This window comes from Phaenicophaeus curvirostris, chromosome 17, assembly GCF_032191515.1.
Source record: "Phaenicophaeus curvirostris isolate KB17595 chromosome 17, BPBGC_Pcur_1.0, whole genome shotgun sequence".
Taxonomy (NCBI): Eukaryota; Metazoa; Chordata; class Aves; order Cuculiformes; family Cuculidae; genus Phaenicophaeus; species Phaenicophaeus curvirostris.
In genome coordinates, this window is record NC_091408.1 from 11868806 (window position 1) to 11892612 (window position 23807).

General features: G+C 47.5%; 2 protein-coding genes across 8 annotated transcripts in view; both read right to left on the bottom strand.

The window, feature by feature from the left end:
• The window catches only part of ULK1 (unc-51 like autophagy activating kinase 1), a 138484-nt gene extending 131899 nt beyond the window's left edge, over positions 1–6585 (bottom strand). The window contains exon 1 of the mRNA XM_069870765.1: positions 6573–6585. The gene's annotated coding sequence lies outside the window, so the exon portion shown is untranslated. The remainder of the gene's footprint in view (positions 1–6572) is intronic.
• MMP17 (matrix metallopeptidase 17) overlaps positions 1–23807 on the bottom strand; it is a 69897-nt gene that overhangs the window by 25817 nt on the left and 20273 nt on the right. Inside the window, exon 1 of one of the 7 annotated variants that reach the window (XM_069870774.1) lies at positions 23111–23141. The exons of 5 other annotated variants lie outside the window; for them this stretch is intronic. The gene's annotated coding sequence lies outside the window, so the exon portion shown is untranslated. Of the gene's footprint in view, positions 1–15308; positions 15347–23110; positions 23142–23807 lie in introns of those variants that run through there. One more of the 7 variants, XM_069870776.1, reaches the window with a different exon arrangement.

Sequence of the window (23807 nt, forward strand, 5' to 3'; positions counted from 1 at the left end):
AACACCTCCAGGGAAGGCGACTCAACCACCTCCCTGGGCAGCCTGTTCCAGTGCCCAATGACCCTTTCTGTAAAAAATTTTTTCCTAATATTCAGCCTAAACCTCCCCTGGTGGAGCTTGAGGCCATTCCCTCTCGTCCTGTCCCCTGTCACTTGGGAGGCCAGCTCCCTCCTCTCCACAACCTCCTTTCAGGTAACTGTAGAGAGCAATGAGGTCTCCCCTCAGCCTCCTCTTCTCCAGGGTAAACCCCCCCAGCTCTCTCAGATGCTCCTTATAAGGCCTTTTCTCCAGCCCCCTCACCAGCTTCATTGCTCTTCTCTGGACTCACTCCAGAGAAGAAGTTTCACCCAACTTTGTCCTGGTTGGACCTCTCTGACCATACGCGCTGCGCTTTACACTTTCTCCTGTCCCCCTAGGTGCCACAACAAGGCCACATCTGGGTACTGTGACCTCTCCCACATCAGGGACAGAGGAGGGGACCCTTCCTCTTCTCTACCGGCACTGGGAACACCTCCATGGACAAGTGCCCTTTGTAACTCCCCTTATGTCCCCATGCCAGCATCAGGGCTGTGCCTGCTCTCCAGGTCCCTTCAGCCAACCTGCCACAATGCCATCCCCCTACTGTGACATTAATCAACCTGTTGTGACCTCCTGCTGCTTTCCTGTCCATGCATGGTCAGGACGGCCGAGCTTTGGGATGACAGTGCACAAAATGCTTGGCAGAGGCTCCAGTCAGCTGGTGGAGATGAGCTGGGACACAGGGACAAGGACAACCCTGTAGTCAAAGTCCCCTCAATGCACCCTGATAGCCTGAAGCTAGCTTATTCTGCCTTGACGTTCACAACTCCAGGATTCTGATTGGAATTAAACTCAATCATGAAGTGTCTGACCCCACTGCAAGCCACACAGTCATCCAAGATCTGGAGGGGATGATCTCAGCACTGACACAAAACTGAGCTCTCTAAAGAAAAATGACATGGAGATGCAACATGCCAAGCTGCTTTCTCAGAGGCCACTGAGGGACATTGGCTTGGTCCCTTCCCACTAGTTTCCAGGCAACACAAGCACTGCGGCTGCAGAGTCTCAGCTTCTAGGAACTAAAATGCCAGCCCAGTGAGACCCAGCTGTTTGCCAGCAGTCTTGTTGCCTTCCCACTGCAGCACGGAGGGGTTCAGGGACAGGGAGTGGAGAAAAACCCTTCAACAGGCTTCCTCTGAAATCTGGCCAACACCTGAAAGTCACTCCTGGTGACTGATGGCCCTCATCATTTAAAAAAAAAGCCATAATTGGATTTTTAAAAAGCACTGTGAGAAAATCCCATTGATAGTGGGATTTTGATAATAGCTACAGGTTTCTCAACTTTGGATTATTTGTTCAAGGGGATAAATCAGCTGAGTCAGGCTCACCCCAGCAGCACCAGAAATGCCAGACTGGCAGGATAGTGAAGCTGAAACCTCAGTCACCTGTAGCCCCAACAGGAGCCACCAATTTATTTAAGAGGAGAAAAGAAACAGCTTTTCTCTCTATGTCCTCCTCTCCAGCATTTCTATATTGTCTTAAAGTGTTTAGAGACAGTCGTGGCTATCTCTACCACCAGAAACTAACAGTGACCTGTGAAACATCCACACAACCCTCTTTGCAGAAGCCTAAACCAGCATGGCCACATGCCAGTGATTCTCCTGCCACAGGCAGCTCATTAAACCCAAGACCACTACCTCATAAGAATGTGTCTTTCAAAGGGCAATACATTTTTACGAAGATTTTTCTCTTTCTCTTTTCAGCCTAAAACTGATGAAAACACCGTAAATCTCCTTCTTACAACTGCTTTTTAAATGTCTGGTGAAATATCTCTCTAAATCCTTTCTTAACTTCCTTCTCGCTTCCGCTCCTCTCCCCTACCTCAGCAGAAGGATCAACAAAGAATAATAATACCACATGCAGGGAACACCATAAACACCTATCCTCTATTTTCTTTATCTGTATTAAAGAAACATTAATCTATTGAGCCTCTTGAAGACTGATATTGATCTAGACTTCCACCACGGTCAATATGCCACAAATTTATTGCAGTCAGATTAGTGCCGAAAATCGGTACCTGCTTATCGCTACAATTCCAACATCTCTGCTCAGTGTCACCTGCAGCAGCCACTCTGAATGCCATGACAGAGAATTATAGAATGGTTTGAATTGGAAGGGGCCTTAAAGATCATCTAATTCCAACCCTCTGCCATGGGCAGGGACACCTCCCACTGGATCAGGCTGCTCAAGGTCCATCCAACCTGGCTTTGAACACCTCCAGGGATGGGGCAGCCACGGCTTCCCTGGGCAACCTGTGCCTCACCACCCTTGTTGTGAAGAATTCCTTCCTAATGCCTCGAATTTCTTCCTAATGTCTGCAGTCCCTCATCTTCACTCCCCCTCTAGCAAACCCAATTAAACAATGTCACACTTACAGAACTTTACAACAGATCTGCCTGCTGTTAGTATGTTTCTCCTTTGGGAAATGCAGGTGCCAGGTTACTCACTAGCAATTCACCTCTGATGGTTTGTTAGAGCCAGAGAAAGCAGCTTATATGGCCATTTCTTGCTGCTTAGTGCAAAAGCACAACTCCATCAGCCACCATCCCGGCTAGGAGAGCGTTAGCATCATTGCTGCCTTCCCTCACCATTGGGCTGAAGGCTAGACCAAGTGCTCTCTCTCTGCTCCTGTTTGTCTCTTTGCATAGCCAAAACATTTGTGACAGAAATTAGAAATACAATTCATCCCTGATTCTTCATGAGAAATCAGCTGTGACGCAGGGCTCAGCAGCCGGCCCATCAGTTGCTGAGGATGGTGGGGGTTAATTTGGTTTTATCCCCAGCCATGGAGACACTGTCATTTATTCTCTAGTAACAGCGGATCTAATGCTACGCCGGAGATGTACATAACTCAGCTTTGCTCAGATCCTCCTGGAGATGGAGGTGGCAGCAAAAGGCTGGGGAGAACAAAGGCACAGTGAGGTCCTGCAAAGATCCTGCTGCTCTGGCTGCAGCCAGGGCAAGATCTTCTCTCATTCTTAATCCACAGGGACTGGAAAAGCACAAACATAACTGGATATCCTAAAGCCAATCGGGATTGCCTAAAGAAGGGATGGAGAGATATCACATGCCCTTCACCTGATTTTCCTGCATGTGATTTTTCCTGTAGACAATCACATTTATCATGCCTTACTCAGGTGCTCCATAATTTTTTAGATCTAGTGATACTGCTCTCAGTCATCTCTTCTCCAAATACAGGTTCTGGCCGGTTTCCTCTCTCCTTGCAAGCTAAGCTGATCCATAATATTGAACTTTCACATTCCACCTTTGCTGTGGCAGAAAATTTCATTAGGGAAAATGCAGCTGGATTTGAAGATGAGAAAGACCAGCAGACATTGTCTGGCTAATTATCTGTGTGCCCTGTGAAAGCTTTTGAGACATTTTCATGTCCTTAATTAGGACAAAAGCTAAACTCAAACTCCCAGAAATGAAAAATATGAAAACATTTTCCACTGTGATAACTTTGCATGTTCCCTTCTCATTTCCACTTTTTTTTTAACAAAAAAAAAGCTTTTTTCTCAACTCTCATTAGCCCAAAATGTTTAGATGAAATAGTGATTTGAGCTGAATGCTAAAATTCTTTGAACATATTTCTTGCCTGAGTGGGTCCAATAAAATTTTTTCCTTAAAAATATGCTGTGCTAAATGAATTGACCTCTCCCCATGAGAGGATTCAGCTTCAGCAACTCCCTGTTTTGAAAGGAATAAAACTGCACCACCAAAAAAAATTCAGATTGAGCCAACATCTGACTGTTTTCCAGCTCTGAGATGAGCTGAGAATGAGTGTGGCTGCAGTACATAACTCATGCCATGGCCTGGGGTATGTTCCTCAGTCTGAAGGTCATGGCATCCCAACTCAGTTTTTGTGAGAATCACCTCATTGTGCCTCATCTATAAAATACTTGCAATAGAAATCTATGGTCTCCCATCTGTTGGTCCTGTTTGACACTGGAAACTCCATCCTCAACCACGTGGAGCTGCCAGGCCAGACCCAGCCAACAGGTCACCACCATCGCCAAAAGTGAACTTGCACGTCTCCTCCAGTGCTGGGAGCTGGCAAAGCTGGAGAGACCAAGTCAAATTCATTATGAATGTTCAGATCGAGCTCCACCACCGAGCAATAGTGATTTAAAGGCTTCCCATTGTTCTCAGGGCCAGGAAAAGAAGAAAGAAAAAACCTAAAAAATCAAACAACTGCGTGCTTGGCAAATATATTCAAAGGCATAGATCCACTGGCACCTCCCCTCCACTGCACCAGATAAACACAGCTGCCAACAAAAGCCCTCATGCCGCTCAGTGCTGAGCAGAAGACAGGCACACACGTACCCTTAGAAACCACAGCTGGTATATTTACGGACAAAACAGCAACCCAGCATAGAATCATAGAATGGCTTGGGTTGGAAGGGATTTTAAAGATCATCTAGTTCCAACCCCCCTGCCATAGGCAGGGACACCTCTCACTAGTTCATAGAATCATAGAATCACCAGGTTGGGAAAAGACCTCTGAGGTCATCGAGTCCAACCATATCTGCCACTAAACCATATCCTTAAGTACCTCATCTACCCGTCTTTTAAACACCTCCAGGGATAGTGACTCCACCACCTCCCTGGGCAGCCTCTGCTGCCTAGTTACCCTTTCAGTGAAGAAATTTTTCCTAATGTCCAATCTGAACCTCTTCTGGTGCAGCTTGAGGCCATTGCCCCTTGTCCTATCACCCATCGCTTGGGAGAAGAGACCAGTATCCACCTCTCTACAGCCTCCTTTCAGGTAGTTGTAGGCAGTGATAAGGTTTCCCCTCAGCCTCTTCTTCTCCAGGCTAAACAACCCCAGCTCCCTCAGCTGCTCCTCAGACTTGTTCTCCAGGCCCTTTACCAGCTTCGCTGCTCTCCTCCAGTGTGGGGCTGGAGATCCCACCCTACCCACTCTGGATGGTGGGACTTGCACCATGTTCTAAGCAGTGGGGAAAAAGTCATCGCGATGTGTTCAGCTCCGAGGACTGAGGCACCAGATGCTCTCTGGGAGCTGCCCAGGCCCCATCCGCCATGATTTCATATGACCAGCCACCCACAGACGACACAAGAAATTAAGAAAAATCTGAGAAAGAAAAAAAAAACAAACCCCAACCCCCCAACTTTATCCTTCCCATGTAACTCTACAATCATTAAACTTTTTGATTTTACCCCTTCCATCCCACCATGGATGGTACCCAGTACAAGATTTCTTGAAACAATTGCTTCCAAGCACAATTTTCCTTTGAAAAGGGACCGTGTTAATTGAGTTGCAGCAGTGTTATTCCTCCATGGACCTGCTAAGTGTGTGCATTTGGATGCAGCCTGCTCCCTCGGTTGGCTAAATATAAGCTGGATTCATTTTTTTTTCTCTGGTCCAGCTTCCTGTCCTGCTGTGGCGTGGCCAAACGGGGAAACGGCTGCTTCTGGCCTTGAAAAATGGTTAACAGAATGCAGAACTGCAGAATCTTTCTTCATTTCCCCCCTTTTTGGAGAAAGCACAAAGTTGGGTCAAATGGTACTGAAATCTCCTCTTCCAACAAGCTCCACTTCAATTTTTGACTCTTTTTTTTTCGCTCCTTAACCTATTTGAATAGAATACTGGGGATCAACACTGCTGTGGCCACAGTCAGGGCCAAGCAATGACCCAGAGCAAAACATCAGCTCCAGCAGCAGCCTCTGGTATCACTTATGCAGAGCCAATTGTCAAATTTAAGTGACAATTTCATTTCTTTCATCCACCCACAGCTTTTGAGTCAATACCCTTTTGTCCTAGTACCTACTTACCTGCTTCATTTTAAAATAGATGTAGATATTGTCCCTCTTTTATGGAAGATTTATGAGCTCTGTAGGTTTGCTTTTACAAATATTAATATTATATAAGCTGATGGGCTTACTCAACTGCCACAGGCCGAGAAAAGACTCAGTCAGCAAGTTTTCTTCCTGATGATTTCTTTTTACGAGTCATAGGTTGGCATTTACAAGATGACAAACTAGTTCAGGATAACAAGGAGAGGATAAACAGGATAAATAGCAAAACAGAAATGAGGATAAGAAGAAAAAGTCTACCCAAGCCAGTACTGTGCTTCAGCCTGCCTGTGTATTATTATAATGACCACATTTCTAAAGCTTAGCCCCAAAAAATAAAGGTCTGAGGGTTTTTTTGCTTGATGTTGCATAAACATACTGAGTTAAAAAACAGCCTTAATCCTGCAGAGTTTGTAACACACCCTTTCCTCAGAGTGTAAATCATTATTCTCAGTTTACCCAGCACACTGCCAAGCGGAGAGAAGAGCAGAACTTTACCCCCAGTTCTCCCAGACTGGACCCTGAGCTTTGCACCAGTATCCTGACTCCCACAGACAGGCTCCATCCCTATCCCAGCTATGTCAGAGGAGGAAATCGGGTTTAAATTCACATCCCTGCTGACAGGGGTGCAAGCAGCACTCATAAAGTTCTGCTAAAGGGCTGCCAGTTGTGACCACTCCCTGGTCCATGGCCACCAGCACCACTCCACACACCTCCAGAGACTCTCCAGATCTGTAATATGTGCAGAGAATGCTGGTATATCCCAATTTCCAAATTTTAAGGGCAGTCACAGGCTTGAGAACCTAAACCCTTACCCCCACCTGGATCTGGCCCTTGGCTTTCCAGCAGGAGCTGCCCCAGCGAGGTCCCTCTCTGCACCGTGGCCAATGTCCCTGGCTGTGGCAGGAGCAGAAACCAACCAGGTGCTCATCTAATCGTCCTGATCTAGTGGGAGGTGTTCCTGCCCATGGCAGGGGGGCTGGAAACGGATGATCTTCAAGGTCCCCTCCAACCCAAACTATTCTACCATTATCTCCACTGCTTACCTCCTGCCACCCGTGCCAGCCAGCCACAGAGGAACAGGCTTTGTTTTTGTAGGGTCACTCAGGGGAAAGAGGACTTTGAAAGCTCCCTTTTCTGCTGGGAGTCCCTTTATACCCTGGGCGCAGTCATGCATTGCACATGCAGGGTAAGAAAATCCAAACACACTGTTCAACAAAATTAATGACCCAGATTACTAAAATAAAGCTACAGCTCAAACACCCGGAACTAATTTCCAAATTACACTTCACTTTATCTCTGCAGCTACCATTAAATAGGGTGGAAGCTTTTAAAGTATAAAAGAAAATAAGACAAAAAGTCCTCACCACCACAAGCTAGATTAAAGGGAAATTGCTTTTGGCTGTTTGAGTTCTTCTTCCAAGTTTTGGAAGGTTTACAGTAGTAAAATTTTTACAGTTATTTTCCTGAGTTCAAACGACCCCAGGAACAACGTCCATTAATTAGAGCAACACATATGGTGCCGCAATACCCCGAGGAGCACGCTCCTGCAATGTAACGGCCTCCGGGCCACACAAAGCCAATAACTTCCTTCCAAAGGTTGCCACACACTTCTCTAATGAGCTATCGCATGCACATAATCAGCTGATTAATTCATTAGGAGAAAAAAAAATGCAATTTGGATTACAACCAGGATTTTAGTTGATGCCACCACTGAACTGTGGGACCGGTTTCATTAGTTCACACCAGAGGAGTCACTTGAATCTAAACAGCTATTTAATTTGAGCGAATACTGTGCACAGAATCCAGGGTAGAAGTTAATGCAGCTGCTAATGATTTCCTCTCCCTCCCCCCTGCTTTAAACGTTCGATTACGTTAACAACAGCAGCGTTGCAAAAGGCCACAACCTACAAGACCTGAAGGCTGCAGGTCCCTGGCAAGGGACAAATCACACCGCTCAATGACATTGACCTGGGACATCCAGGTTATTAAGGATCCAGTTTAGTGCTCATCTCTGCTTCGGCACAGCTAGCAACTGGATGCCAACTTGGCTGCCTGCAGGTCTTATTGGACGTGATTAGGTCTTGCCTGCAGGGCTCTGCTTGTGTTACCACTCTCCTAGGTGTGGAGGGATGATGTCCTCCACCAGGTAAGGTGGGCACGGAAGATTTCTTATGCTTTGGAAGCAAACTTCATCCACTCTGCAGCTGATGTTACACAAGCTGTAAGGATCTCTTTGGTTGGATGAATACCAAAAGCCTTCCCAGAAACAGTTTTTAAAGAGATGTTGTAGAAGCAGAAGGAAATTCTCTGCAGACTGCAGAAACAGCTTTTTCAACCTCTTTGAACTGCAGATCAAAGAACCAATTCCCACCCATAGAAGTAAGACAGAACAAGGCAGTGCAGAACAATATTTACTGCAGCTGGTGTAGGTTTCTTTTCAGAGTAAGAAAAGGTGACAAAACGTATAAACAAGGTACAGTTTATCCTGTATTTTCAACATGAACATGTATTTTTCTCACTGGAGATTTAATACACCGGGGCTTTAGGGAGTCCTTCAAGCACTGGAGGATTTTCAGCGCATCCTGAAAATTTCTACTCAAAGCTAATGAACAATGCAAAAAAATTGTGTGTAATTGGAACTCCACGTGACCATCAAAAAGGAGTTTCAATGGGAATAGTTTTTTTGTTCTTAAATCAGGCCTAGTTTTACATAATGCTGCTTGTCACAGTGAAGCATCCTTTTTCATCAATTGGTTATTTAGGAAGAAGAAAGTCCTGGTATGTAAAAGGCTGTTGAGCTGTAATGGAAAGTTGGGTAAATGACCAAATCAGTATCCTTTTATCTTGCTGCAAAAATAGCTCTAAACCATGTAACTCGTTGCTTAATGTGGTTTATGAAAATTAACCTGCTCCTTTCATGCAAGAGTAGTCAGAGGCTATTTGCAGCTGGTACGGGATGCGCTGCCCTGGCAGCACCTTGTCCTAGTGATGGAAGCCACTGGCCAGATCCTAAGCTGAACAGCGAACTTGGGACTGAGGGGCATGGTTTAGTATTTGATAGGAATGGTTGGACTCGATGATCTGGTGGGTCTCTTCCAACCTGGTGATTCTATGATAGGCAGTGGCCAAGCATGGTGGAGGAAAAAGCCTAACTCCATCATGAGTGATGGACCAACAGGGAACGGTGGGACCTGCCATGGATGGCTCTTCAAGGGTCTGCAGCTGATGATCTGCAGTGTTGAAAGCTCACATAAGCCGCAGGCAGGCGTTTCTCCTGGATGTTGGCTCCCTTCTGTGCTGGAGCCCAACAACCACCAAGAGCTGAGGAGCACATCCCCCACTTCCTCCCCACTAGCATCACCTGCTGGTGTTTTCCAACCATGCTCACCAGTGTGACTGGATCATACCTAACCTCAGGTCTGGTATGACAGGGTTAAATTAAATGTCACCAGATACAGTTCTCACAGTATCTGTACATCTAGGAGAACTCTCCAGGCTGTGTACTCGGGCCACCATCCACACGTAGCCAGGGCAGAGGGTTCCCTATTCAACACAGTGCAATAAATCACGGTGAGAGGTTGCCTCATCCCTGAAATCACATCCTCTCTGTATGAAGAAACATCAAAGCCAAGACTCTGCAAATCATGGGTTTTCTGAGTCCAGGACATGGGAATGTCAGTGGTTTCCTGGATGATTTTGCACAAGACTCGGTGATGTCCAAAGCAGCCAGGGGGCTGCTGTGAGCTGAGCCAGCTGGACAGTATTCCTCAGGAAACATCTGCTAGAGATGGGTGGAGGGAATAGGGAGTGCCCCAGTCCTCGCTTCTGCCACTCCACCACCTTGTCTCATCCATACAGCAGGAGGGTGGTCACGGAGGGTGGCTACTGTCCCTTGCCCTAGGGGGATCCTGCATTAGGTGGTTCTCTCAGCCTTCTCCACCATGGGAGTTGGGACACTCAGGGCTCAGTAAGGTTGGCTCTCTGGGGGCTTGATTCATCTCAGCACACAGATGTTCAGACATTTAGTTAAAATCTTCAAGCCTTCCAAGTATCCAATGTGGGGCTGTTGACATCACCCAAGCAGACTGTGCAAAGAACTTCCAGAGAGCCCTATCTTCCAGCTGGATTGGGACCAAGATGAGCAAAAAAAATGATTAATTCCTTTAAAAGAAGTACAAATTGCTCCTTACCAAAGTGAGCATAGCCAGCAAGGCTCTCGTAGGGAGTGACTTTAGAGGGCCTGGTTTTGCTTAATGAGCCTGTCCGTCTCATTGGAGCCAAACGACACGTTTGCTCATGGTACGTAGGGAAAGTCAATGACGCATTGAGAACACAATGGTGATAATCTATATTCTCTCCCAGTCACACTGAGATGAGCTCCTGCTCTTTTAGTTTCAGTCATTAAAAAATCCCTATGTCTGGTAGCTAACCGAATAGACTGCTATACATCAAAACAAATCTCTCGCTAACTCCATTTATTGGATCTTTTATTAGGACAGTGTCTCCTCCAGGATGGACTCCAGACCTACCTTCTCTCTGCATCATGACCAGTAACACCAGGGTTTGCCTTGGCCCATCTGCATCCTCACTTGCAGCTCTCAGCCTCCACCCCAGGCTTCAGAATTGAACCTCCAGGACAAGTTAACTGTTACCCTGCTTACAGCAGCCAGAAATATCTTATTCTGATAAATCAACTCAGCTGCACTTCTCCGTTCATTACCTTGGAGGTCAGTGGCTTCCTTCCTCCCCCTTGTAGCATCAAGCTTCCCTCCAGCTACGTAGGCTTGGCTTTCAAGATAACCTCAGGACACAGACTGCTTGTTTAAATAAGCTTACAGCGTGGCTCAATATCCTTTTCAAGAGATTGCAGAAATTGTCTAGTCCACAAACTGGGAATTCAAATGCTATTATCACCGTGCTTTGTGCTAGGACTGGTCCAAGGGCTGCTAACAACAGCCACAGTCCCTGTATTTACCTCAGCAGCTTTTAGATCTGGTCAGAGCTGCATCTTCCCATTTAGTTTTTAGCAATGAAAATACTGTGACATTAAGAAAGCCCTAAATCAGAAGCTGTGCTGAGGTGTGAAATAGAGCGTACATTTGGGAGAGAATTAAGCCCCACTTATGTCTCCTGTCCCTGGATCTATGTGACTGCAGACACAACACATTTGCTACCTGGTTTCCTTTGCTGCTTCCCGCAATCTCTTTCAAACAGCAGCACTGCAATGAGCTTTTCTTGTTGACAGGTTCTTTCTATTAGCTGTAGAAGTGTCTTGAACAATTATTGATGCTGTGGGCAACTATCAAATGGTGAAAAAAAAGGAGACTTCTGTTCATAAGCAAGGCTATTAAATCAAAGGAAGCAATAATATTGTAATTCTCAGGTGACCAGCCCCCAGGTACGAACACCGGGAACTCTGCAGCAGTACTGGAGGAGCACCCCACAGGCTGTACGAGCTGGAAAAAAATACCCACTGAACAGCGGCAGATAAGAAAAAAAGAGCCCTGCATCACTACAGAGTGTTGGACAATTTGCAAAACATGACAAAAATCCTTTAATTATTAAAACAAACTAACCAAAATGAATAATTTAACCTGTTCTGGCTAGTCTAGAGCATTTTCCTGTGGCTACCAGGATGACTTTGCTTTCAGTGAGAACTGGTGTTAATCACAACCTGTGACCAAAGCAGTTTTGCAGAAAACAACCAGAACAAAGCAGAAACCAAACAAAAACCCGGATTATACTCATCTGCAGAGGGATTCCGATTATACAGTACCTGATTCTGGCAAACAAGCTGAACTATGCAACACAGAACTTTTTACCAGCACTTCTCCTGCCCCAAACGCTACTTTAATTAATAATAAATCCACACCTCTGTATGCACCATTCTCTCTTCAGGGATTACAAGCTGCACCAAATTATGCGGCACTGAATGCATAGACACCAAACCACTGTGGTTGGGCAAACAGCAATAACTAGCTCCCACCAACAGCAAGAGACAAGGACGCAGGCACTGAGCTCCCCTCTTGCCAAGGGCCCACGCACCCCTCCAGCCACACACCCCTCCTGCAAACCACCCGTGTGGCTCCCTGGCTCTCCTACTGGGAGCACTGGGTCTCCCAGGCGCTTGCTGGCACCTGCAGATCTGCCATATCCAAGGACAGCCTGAGAGCAGAGATTTTGCAATGCTTCATAGAATCATGGAATCACCAGGTTGGAAAAGACCCACCGGATCATCGAGTCCAACCATTCCCATCAAACTAAACCATGTCCCTCAGCACCTCGTCCACCCGTCCCTTAAACACCTCCAGGGAAGGTGACTCAACCCCCTCCCTGGGCAGCCTCGGCCAGTGCCCAATGACCCTTTCTGAGAAAATTTTTTTCCTAATGTCCCGCGTAAACCTCCCCTGGTGGAGCTTGAGGCCATTCCCTCTCATCCTGTCCCCTGTCACCTGGGAGAAGAGCCCAGCTCCCTCCTCTCCACAACCTCCTTTCAGGCAGTTGTAGAGAGCAATGAGGTCTCCCCTCAGCCTCCTCTTCTCCAGGATAAACACCCCCAGCTCTCTCAGCCGTTCCTCATAAGGCCTGTTCTCCAGCCCCTTCACCAGCTTCGTTGCTCTTCTCTGGACTCGCTCCAGAGCCTCAACATCCTTCTTGTGGTGAGGGGCCCAGAACTAAACACAGGATTCGAGGAGCAGTCTCACCAGGGCTGAGTCCAGAGGGAGAAGAACCTCCCTGGACCTGCTGGTCACGCCGTTTCTGATCCAAGCCAAGATGCCATTGGCCTTCTTGGCCACCTGGGCCACTGCTGGCTCATGTTCAGTCGCTGTCAACCAACACCCCCAGGTCCTTCTCCTCCAGGCAGTTTCCATCCAGAATTCCCCTAGTCTGTAGCACTGCATAGGGTTGTTGTGCCCCAAGTGCAGGACCCGGCATTTGGCCTTGTTAAACCTCATGCCATTGGTCTCAGCCCAGCGGTCCAGCCTGTTCAGATCCCTTTGGAGCCTCCCGACCCTCCAGCAGATCGACACTTCCACCCAGCTTAGTGTTATCTGCAAACTTGCTAAGGGTGCACTCGATGCCTTCATCCAGGTCATTGATAAAGGCATTGAACAGGGCTGGACCCAGCACTGAGCCCTGGGGACACCACTTGTCACTGGCCTCCAGCTGGATTTCACACCATTTCCCACCACTCTCTGGGCCCATCCAACCAGTTTTCCACCCAGGAGCGTGTGCGTCTGTCCAGGCCAGAGGTGACAGTTTCTGAAGCAGAACCCTGTGAGAAACTGTGTCAAAGGCTTTGCTGAAGTCCGGGAGGATACATCCACAGCCTTTCCCTCATCCAGCAGCCGAGTCACTTTGTCATAGAAGGCGATCAGGTTAGACCTGCCTTTCGTGAACCCGTCTTTCATCCAACAGATACGTAGGTACCGGCTATGGTTTGTATACATACCAACAGTTTTGCCTGCCCTTGCTCAACCCCTCCCAGCTGCTTCCAGGCTTTGCCCTGGGCTGGTTGTGCAGAGTCAAGTGCAAGCGGATGAGATATTGGAAAAGTACGGGGTTTATTTTTCTTCCTCGCCAGGAGACAGGTTGCTGTTTGTAACACAGCTCTTTCCCGCTGCCAGCAGGGAGGATTCCCTTTCCTGCCCCACCAGTAATGCAGCTCTGCAGGGAAGACACTCGGTGCTCCCTCCTAAGCCTGCATGCGGCTGGGGCTGTGTAAGTCACCAGGAACCAGCAGGCAGCACACAACCACTCTTGTTCACGTGGCATGACCCAGGTGAACACTCACACACCCAGGAGACACGTCCCTTTTACTCCACGGCTGCTATAGGGAGCACTTTCATGCCACAGAAACCTCACACATGTCCTGTTTTACCAATGGAGAAACTGAGGCAGGGCCAGCAAAGGGAGGTGAGTGCTGGGTCACCGGCAGCAGCATGTAACTGCGCTTCACAGACCATGGTGTGAGAGGCTTTTCATTGCTGTTCCCATGCTACCCATCCCCGGGCATGGGCATCCCATGAAGGAAGGATGAGAGGTCTATGGTCTAGGTCCTACCCAGGCAGATCAGAGGAAAATGGGATCCAAACTTCACGTCTCTCCTGCAGTAATGAGATCTTCTGCCTCCCCAGAGCCCATCCAAATCCAGCCCCAGCAAATCCCTCCAGTTTGCTGTATTTCACAGCAAGGGGGGGGCTGGGTGAACCCAAACCAGGCCTGGAAATCTTCCTGGCTGAAATATCACCAACCATTTGCTCATTTGGAAAATTTTGCCCAAATCTTTCAGTTTTTCAGACTCTGCTGTGCTTAGGGCAGCTCAGGACCACGTACTGAAGGGAGAGAGAAGCTGTGGGCCAGCTACAGGCTGCGCTGAGACCCAGCAGGCTGCAGCGAGAGCGCTTCATTAAGTGCAGGCATTTAGGGCGCTTGGGATCATCTCCAGGCTCTTGCAAGTGAGGTTGATGCCGGAGGGCTTCAGGGAGGTGCCAGGGAAAGGAGCTTTTCATTCTGCAGGGCATCCCCCAGAAGCGAGGCTTGGCAGGCAAGGGCCAAGCTTGGCTGAGCATCTCCTGTGAACAACCATGTTCCTAATTAGGAGTCCTCATTTCCAGCTCTAACTAGGAGCAGCAAGAAGCCTCAAAGGTTCTTGCTGTGACCGATAGCACCAGCCACGACAGTGCAGCACTCGTGCAGACAGAAGTGATGATTTATGTGCAGGCTGCAGATAATAAATAATATTTGGGTGCCTCTTAACGTTCCCTTGAAGAACATGGGTACTAAGTGTCATTGTTGTGACTCATATCTGTTTGAAAGGACACGTGACTGGGTAGCTGAAGGATGGACTGTCCTGATGCACCTCCACGCAGCTTCAAATACCCCCTTCAGGGTACCAGCATCCCCTGCTGGGCATGCCAGCCCCAGGTTTCTGCTGGGAGGCTCGGTGCCAAGCGCTTGTGGTCACAGGGTCATCTCACTGCTGCTGTCTTCACCTCATCAGCCTGCAGACCTCAAAAATTGTACCATTTTTCAAACAGGTGGGGGGTAGCGGTTCCCTGAAGCCATTAGGCAGCAATGAGCCTTTTTGCAACGCTGTGGCTGTCTGCATGACCGCAGCCAGGCACAGCGCCTCGGATCCAACCCTAATCTTAATTACAACAGCATCTCTTCACTTGCTGTGCTCTCACCAACATGGGATGTGCAAATTAGAGCCACTGCCTGCAATTTTACACATCAAAAGCCACTCCGGACTTGTGATAAAGGAGCCCGCTCTCCACACCACCCTCCAGCCTGCATCTCTGCACATGCCCTTCCCAGCACAGTCGGCAACAGGCACGTTTATGCACAAAGATCATCTCTCCCCCACTGGGCGGCAAATGATGAAATAAAAAGATTATAAAACTTACATATTTGAAAAAGCTCTAATGGGAAAATAACCTCAGCCTTCCATGGCCTCTCCATGGTGTTGATACAGCCTGACACAGCTGGAGGCATCCTTTTGACGCATAAACAGCCAGCCTGTATATACCTATTAGATCTATTTGCAGTGCAGGTAGATACTGAGATTAAGGAGGTCCAGCTCCCCAGCTACGTACCCCACGCTGAGACCCAGGTAAAAGGATCTTGTCTAACTGACCCAGCTGGTCTCCTTAACCCTCAGCCCCACTTCCCTACACTTGAGCCTTGGTTTGCTTCTCACATCAGAGCATAAGCAATAAAGGAAGATGGATGGTTTTATCTCATTGACTCATCACAAAAGGTACGTTTACCCTCTGTGAGGGCTGTGGGTGTTAGTGGTGCTAGCAGGACGAAGCAGATGGCTCCCATTATGGGCAGCAGTTGCTCTGCGCTCATGAGATTTATGCAGAAATTCATCCCCTGGCCCCTTCCCGATACCCATTCCAGCAGGAAGGACACAGAGTAACTTTTGATACCAACCAAACTCATTAAATGGAGAGGTCTCACATTCCTACATAAGCAGAATATGAAATGCAGAGAAACTCCTGGAACAGACCATCCTGCACAGCAGAGCAGAAAATCCATCTAGTAGATTGGATACATTTAATCACACCAGGTCTGTTTTTACTTTTTGTTTTGTTTTTAAGGCCCATTTATTTTGACTCCTTCAGCTTCACAACACAAGCCCTGTCAATGCATTTGATTGAAAATGTCAAAGTAGCCATCTGTATCACGTCATGAGCAGAGTCACTCTCCTTGCAGCACCGGGACGGTTCTTCATCAGGAGCACAGACACGTCCCAGCATGCTGAGGTGGCTGCCGTTCTCTTCAGCCATACATATCAAGTACCATTTGTTAACTATATGGAAGCCAGCCGTCCAAGCCTGCCATCTCCTGCCCTGAACACCACGAGAACGATCTCATCTCCTGCTGAACTTGGGCAGGAAGGTAATCAACATCATCCTGCAACTGCAGAGTATTTGCCAACACATCTGCCCCAAGTCTCACAAAGCTGGGTGATACCCCAGAAGGAGCCAAACACCTTCCCATGGGGAAAAGAAGCCGTGCACGGCCACCTCAGCATCACCCTGGTGCTCGAGGACTTGGAGCTGTGGTGCTACAACAGACCATGTTATGGTTGAGGGCCAACAAACCCTACCAGAAAGGTTGAAGAAGGCAGGGCACGTATGTCCTTGGAGGGATTAAGGCAAAGCACCAGGTTCTGCTGAGTGTGTTGCTTAAGGTTTTGCTTTGACCATGCAACGAGCTTACTCGGAAACACAGGTGATGACTTTCTTTTCCATAAAGAGCGAGGTAAATCCTTACTCCTCCTTATCATCTTCCCAGTATTTCCTGCTTTGCTTGGGAAAGGAAGAATGCTTCTGTGCTAATGGCAGTGAGCACAGGAAAGCTATAGAAATATCAGCAAATAAGTGCTATTCCCTCTTTAACAAAGGAAGCAAGACAATTTGACCTTTCCAGACACTTGCAACTGCGTACAGCTCCTGTCCTGCCTTTTGGAGGATGTTTCGGGGGAACACCTAGCCTGCAGAATGCAGAAGGAGCATAGAAAGCTTTCAAATGGCTTCAAGCAGGTTTGATGCAGAGACTTGTCTCACCGTGACAACAAACCAGCTTTGTTTTGTTCAAGTTTTTTTAATTTTCCTTTTTTTCCCTACATACCACAGCCACATGTGTAGACATTATCCTTTATTTTCTTCCATAGCAAGGACACAGACATCTCAGTGCAAGCAGATCTGCTGCTGCTGTGCAATTAACCCATTTTAGCAGATAGTTGTCCCTGCGCAAAACTGCAGCAGCAGCCACAGAGATAGAACACAGTCCCTTTCTCAAAGGGATGCAACTTTCCAAGCATAATTAGGCCAAGTTCAGTCAACATGCCATTAAACCAAGTTAATCTCGTTCTTGGTAAAATAACCAAAGAGATCAAAATGTCAACCCCTAAATTGATGCAAATTAAGGCTTTCATATTGATTGCCCATCACATATTTATGCCGTGACTTTAGTTAGCAGCACCAAAATTAACATTCTTCTAGAACGGTATAAATAATCCTCAGTAACTTTTGGTGAGTGATAGCATCTCTGGCTCTGAGGCTGTTGTCCTGCAGGGGTGCACAAAGGCCACACGCAGACAGACAGAACCCGTGCTTCCCCCAGCAAGATCTCTCCGCATTGGCAAGAAAAACAACAAGAGGGAAATGGGGAGGGGGAGAGAAGGGCTGGAGGTCACGCTGCGGGGAGCACGTCTGCCATGTCCTGGACAGATGCTCCAGCCACCAAATCTCAATGCTTCTTGCAATTATTCACAGCAGCACTTCACACAATGCATTATTGCCTAATCTTTTTACCTGGTTAAAGCCTCAAGTTAAAAATAAAACAATGTCGTTGAAAATCTCACTTCCTGCTTTATTTTATTTGTTTGCTTTTGAGACGTATCTGCTGATGGAGCATTGCTGCGAAGGCAACAGGGCAGTGATGCTGTCAGCTGGCTGCCGCCAGTACAGATCAGGCCATAATGGTTAATGAACCCCCCACAGCCTTTGTTTTGCTCCCTTTCCTGTATTTAAGGCCATCATTTATAAGGCCCTTGGGAAAAGCAATGGCTTTGCACGCGAGTGTCCTGTGACTTTTCCGCAAGAAACCAGGTTTCCGTGAACAGGGATGCAGCCGAGCACCTGCATTTAATGAGGTTTTATGTCAGAGCTGGCTGTGTGGGGAGAGGGGCTTGCAAGAGCCATTCCTTTTTATTTCTCTCCTTTATTTCCCTTAAATGAATGCATTTTGTCACCTTTTCCCTCTGCTTTCTGCTTTGCAAACAAGCTGTCAGTGTGGCTTGGTGGCCCCACCACAGGTAGCACAAAGCTCCTCCTCTAAAGAATCCACAGCTTTCAAACCCAGTCTCCAGAGCCCCTTCCTCTGCTGCTGCTCTTAATTTGGAGAGGGGCAACTTCACCCAGCCCATAGTGATCTCAGTCATCTAAAAACTGTCTCTCTCGATCTGTCTCTCTTCTTGCTTTCATACAAAGACCTTGCTTGGCTTTGGCCAATCCATCCATCAGGTGGAGCTTTCTAAGCAATAGAAGATGATGTCCAAAGTCCATCTTAAAGACAAGGGAAGAAATCTCGCAGGCAGGACTCACCGCGAGTCAGGAGAGCATTGTTATGTATATATACTGTGAATTAATGCCTCTTAGCTAAGCTAGCAAGACTTGAATCTTTTCCAGCCTGTAGGCTCAGGGTTTTACTAAGTAGCAAGTATTGACTTTTAAAAAGGCCAAGATAATTTTATGACCATCAGAAATATTTCAAGCTATACAAAGCCAGATAATGGCATGGGAGGACAAAAAGACAGACATCAAATCAGTTCATATACATCAGGCCTTAATTAGTGACTGACAGCAGCCAGGAAGGAATGTTTCCTTTCAGAAGCAGCATTTCATACACCGTTAGAGATAAGGCTGGTGGGAGCCAACAGCGCATCTGCCCTTCATGGGACGAGCTTGGAGAAGCAGCACCAAGATCTATGCTGCCACCAGCACCCTGGGACACAGCCTGGCCTGAGCCAACATCCATCGCTGTCAACTTCTCTCAGCTACTGGGTTGATCCATCAGATGCACAAACATAGCCATACGATGGACAGAGAGTCAGGTTCCTCTCCCCAAACCACCCAAATATAGAGGGAAAATCATGGGCATAGAGCTTAGACCAGAGCTCCAGAGGAAAGCTGGGAGAAAACATAACATGAAAACACACAGTTTCTCTGCAACTGCTTTGGGAAAAACAAAAATATAAATTGCTATATTAGTAGAATGGAGAGGCTAAAGAGTCAAAGAGGATTCAAAAGATATCAGATTAATTTAGCTCGCTGGATGGGTGGGAAGGAGCACGAGCAAGCTGCAGCTGGTGCTTCACTGGGTGCTCCACCTCACCCATCCTTGGAGAGAGGCAGATGAAAACCAAGCCCTTCTAACAGTGAGGATAGTAAATGTAAGAAGATTTTATTTTTTCTCTCAGTTCCATAGCTATAAAGTCCTTCGCTTTTGGTGTTGGCCTCCTGGAGAAATCTGGCACTTCCACTGCTGCAAAACCTTTTCTCATTCTGCTCCCAGTTTGCTACATTGTGGGCTGGCAGGTTTTGGGAGGAATAGGGTGTGCAAAGAAACTTCAGCTCCTCTGAAACCAGCGCAAGACTCTCACAGCTCAAAAGAAGCCAGGATTTCTCCCCTACGTCTGATCACCCAGGTGAGGAAGTCTAAGGAGTTGCTTTCCTCCTCCGTGACCCATCGCCTCAGCCAGACACAACCTCAACCGCGGCCACAGTTTGCAGCGGGTGGGAGTATAAACACGTCAGTGAAAGGCATCCTTGGATGGATGGATGGAGAGGGAAGAACAGAAGAAAATATATTCAGATTGCTCTGACACAACTTAATCTGACTAAAAGCCGCAACCACAAAGACAGCAGCAGGCGGATGCCCAGAATAACCCCCACCCACCAGGGCTCATTTTAAACATGGAGAGAACAGAAAGTCCATTAAGTGAGTATATTGTACGCCATTGTGTTGTGCTACAAAGGTCATTAAAGCAGCTTCCCAGCTCTCAGGGCTCAAGCGACTGATAAGAAGGCTTTGGGACCCACTTAGCAGGGTGCTGGGGTGGGCAGGCTCCACCGGGTCACCCCTCCCAAAGCCTGGTATATGAAAAAGCAGCATGCAAGGCTCATTAGAAAATGCGACAAGAGGGCAAGAAGAAAGCATTGCACACTCTGACAAAGAACATCACAGACTGCTTGGTAAGAGCAGACAAGTGTCAGCCAACGGCAGAAATACGACTGATGAACATTTGGTTAAATAGAAAATTGCAGCAGTGCACTGTGTTACAGAGATTTCTGAAGAAGTTTCAAGGGTGATGGGAGAAATCTGGCTTTGTATGCACTGTCCACCACCTCCTGCTGCCCCCAGACCCTTCCAAGACTTCAGCAGGCGGGCAGTGGGTGCATTGCAGGAGGTGGCTGGCTTCCCCCCAGTGCGCTGTGCCAGCCGGGAGCACTGCTCCTGCAGATATTCCCCCCACCAGCGATGCCCCATGTGCAGCATCAGCATCCCCACCTTTCTCAGCAAGCAGTCCAGAGTAATGACGCCCACAAAACCACTGTGATTCCCCCTTTGGGAGAGAATGAACAGGCATGTGGCTTCTAGCCTGTCCTCCCACCCATGCTCTAAACATCAGAGATGAACCCTGCCACCTCGAGCAACCTGGCATGAAAGCGTTGCTGACAATAAATCCACAGCATGCAGCAAACCAAAACTATTAGGAGAAAGCAAGTTCTTTGGGTAAGAAAACTCCAGCCAAACAACTATATGCAGAGTAAATTCAAGATCTGCTTGACCTGGACAGCAAGAAAAACCATCTCAGCGTGTTGGTCCCACCTCCCTTTGCTGGCTCCCTGCACACAGCCCCAGCAGCTCCTGCCTGTGCCAACACCCAGGGCGTAAGGACAGCAAGAGGCAAAGCCAAAAGCCCTGCTGCTTGGGCAGACGAGGCCATGGGGAATAAGGGGCAGTGGGTAAACGGGCAGGAGCTTCCCCCAGAGCTCAAACGTGTAACTACATTTTAATGTTACATAAGGGTGGACTTCACAGCAAGGCCCCTTTTGAAACAGTCCTCGCGAGGAAAGGTTAAAGGAGCTTAAATTATTCTCTCTGAACTCAGAGGCTCAAAAATGACATCATTCACATTGCTTAAGATACTGGAAACTGGGAGTGCAGCCCTGCAGGGTTTGGCTGCTGCAGGGGCTTCAAGGGAAAACAAAAAGTTTGCAGAGGATGATATTTCTTTTCATTTGCGTATTTACCACAGTGCAGGCTCCAGCTGGGACTAGCTAGAGATGTGATGAAAACTACTTTTTTTGAGTTAAAGATCCAGATGAGTATGGCTACTCAAGCTCATTTTGTGGCTTTTTTGACTTGGAGTATCCAGGATGCCCCTGGGAAAACCGAAGCAGCATCCTCAGGCACTGCCCTTCTCCATCCCCTTGGTTAGAGGAATCAAGCAGGTCCAGCATGGCCAGACACTCCCTGGGGCTCTAGATCCAAGTAAAGGGCCCACAGACAGAACTCCTCGCAGGTGATCTGCCCCATGGTAGCAGGATGCTCTGTGTTCCATTACTGATGTAGGATACCACAAGATATTGTTTAAAGAGGTTTTGTCTCAGCTTTGTTCAGCAGCCACCTCCACCCCTGGCCATCAGCAAGCCCTGTGCTATGTGCCTGCAGGAGACCTGCTTATCCTAAGAGAAACATTTCCAGTCTGACACACTGCAGTACCATGTCTGAACTTTATGCTGTGCCAAGAAATAGATTAGTTAATAGACAAGGAGGAAATAGTTACTGTTTCTTATAAGGAGATGCATGAAACTCCCCCAGCACACCCTCAGGAAGCTGAGAGTACCTTGAAACCTGGAAGCAGGAATGACCTAATGAAGGGATACAACAAAAACGATCATTAAACACATTTCAGATTTTGCCTTTCTGCCTTGTTACATCATTTTCCCTCTCCAAGTCCAAAAATGAGAGGAGAAGTGGGGAGGCAGGACCACTGTCCCTGAGGGACCAGCCAGGACACTGCTCCAGGTGGCTCTGCGGCATCTTCAGCAACAACAGGAGACAAACTTGGCCTAGGAGAGGCTTCAGGGGCTGATTACTCAGCCTAATAAGCTAGCTGAGCTGCTGAAGCAGCTACATAAAGAACATATATTTATGCGTCATTTTAATTATGTATTTATGTTTTTGTTACCTTATTTCATTATTGAAAAACCTTTATTTCACACACACGTTTTGAATCTCAAATCTTGCCACCAGCAAAACTACTTATAAATAATTTAATTCACAATGAGGCATCACTTCCTCCAAAAGGAGCAGCCCTGGAACAAGGGTACTGGAAAATCTCAGCACCTGACACTTTAACACACCCAGTAGGTAGCAATATACAGCTCCTCTGAGCTACAGGAGCTCATTTAGAAGTTGTAGCTGAAGAGCTTGTGCGAGAAGAGCATCTCCTGGTGATCATCAACATACAAGAGAGGTCTTTGGCATGCACCAAGGCAGTAGAGCCTGCCAGGGAGTTTTCAATGCCATCTTGAGAGCTGCACAGAAACAGAGAGAAAAAGCCTTCAGCTGCATGGTCCTCTCTGCCCTGAGGACCCATAACCAGCTACAGAGATTGGGCTGGGCAAGAACATTCCCCTCTCAATGTCTTTTGGCAACACAACATTGCATCTAGGATGGAGAAGGGTCATTACAGCACAACAAGCTAAACAGAGAAAAGAAGAAGGTCTTGAGCACTGACTGAGGCCGCAAAGCACCAGCATTCCTGCCAGGAGAGCCAAAGGGAGACCTTCACTTCCCAGCTGTACCTGGATGAAACACCACTAACTCTCCTTGTCCACAATCAGCATTTACATAATACATAGATTTTTCTAATGATGTTTGTCAGCTTTTCTAATTACACAAGATAGGCAGCACAACATTTTAATTTTTCACGTACCTGCCACCCTTCTTCCTTCCAACAAAATAAAAGACAAGTCCACCCATGCGATCTGTACCCCAGTGGAACTAGAAAGACTCTCACCAGAGGCATCCACACAACCAGGCTTTTACTTTACATTTCTTCACTGCATTTATTCCCCCAGCAAAGCTGTATTAAAAATGTAGAGGTTAAAACAACAGATACCTAGAGATGGAAGCATGTTCTCTCTCCCTTGGTCCCACTACAGGTAACATCTGTGTTTAAGACCCAATGAGGTCAATGGGAAATGGGCAGGTACTTAAGTTTTAGGCATGTGAATAAATTAACCATTAATGAAGAGAGTACACATATGCTTATTTTACTGATTGCTGAATCAGTGCTTTTAAGCTATCAGATTGGATCAGCCTGATTGCCATCACAGAGTACCCTTCTGCTTCCCCACCACTGAGGCAAGACCTCCTTAACAGGATTATTTTTGCATCCCTCGGTGGAAGGGTAGAGATGCAGGGAGCTCGCCTGAGCATCCACCCCCACCTTCCCGTGGGGCACCGTGTTACGTCTTCAGCTCGAGTGGGAGATGTAAGAGTAGCTGCTAAGGAGACACCCCTGTTGCGCTGCAAAGGGGGGGCGAGTGCATCCATGCGGTGTGTGAGAACACCCCGTGTTTTCCCGTTCTGCCTGTGCTAGATGCAATACAGCGTGGGCACTGCACAGACCTCTGCTCTACATTAGCTTGGAAAATTCAGGCATATGACAACCGAACGTCAGATTTTGCCACTAGTGCTAGCAAAACCACAGCTGGCATTAAACCCATAGTGATTTTGGGTGCCGACAACAGCCTACATCTGTGCAATGACACAGCAGCAAATATTTGCAGCTGATGGGGTCAAACAAAGCGCAG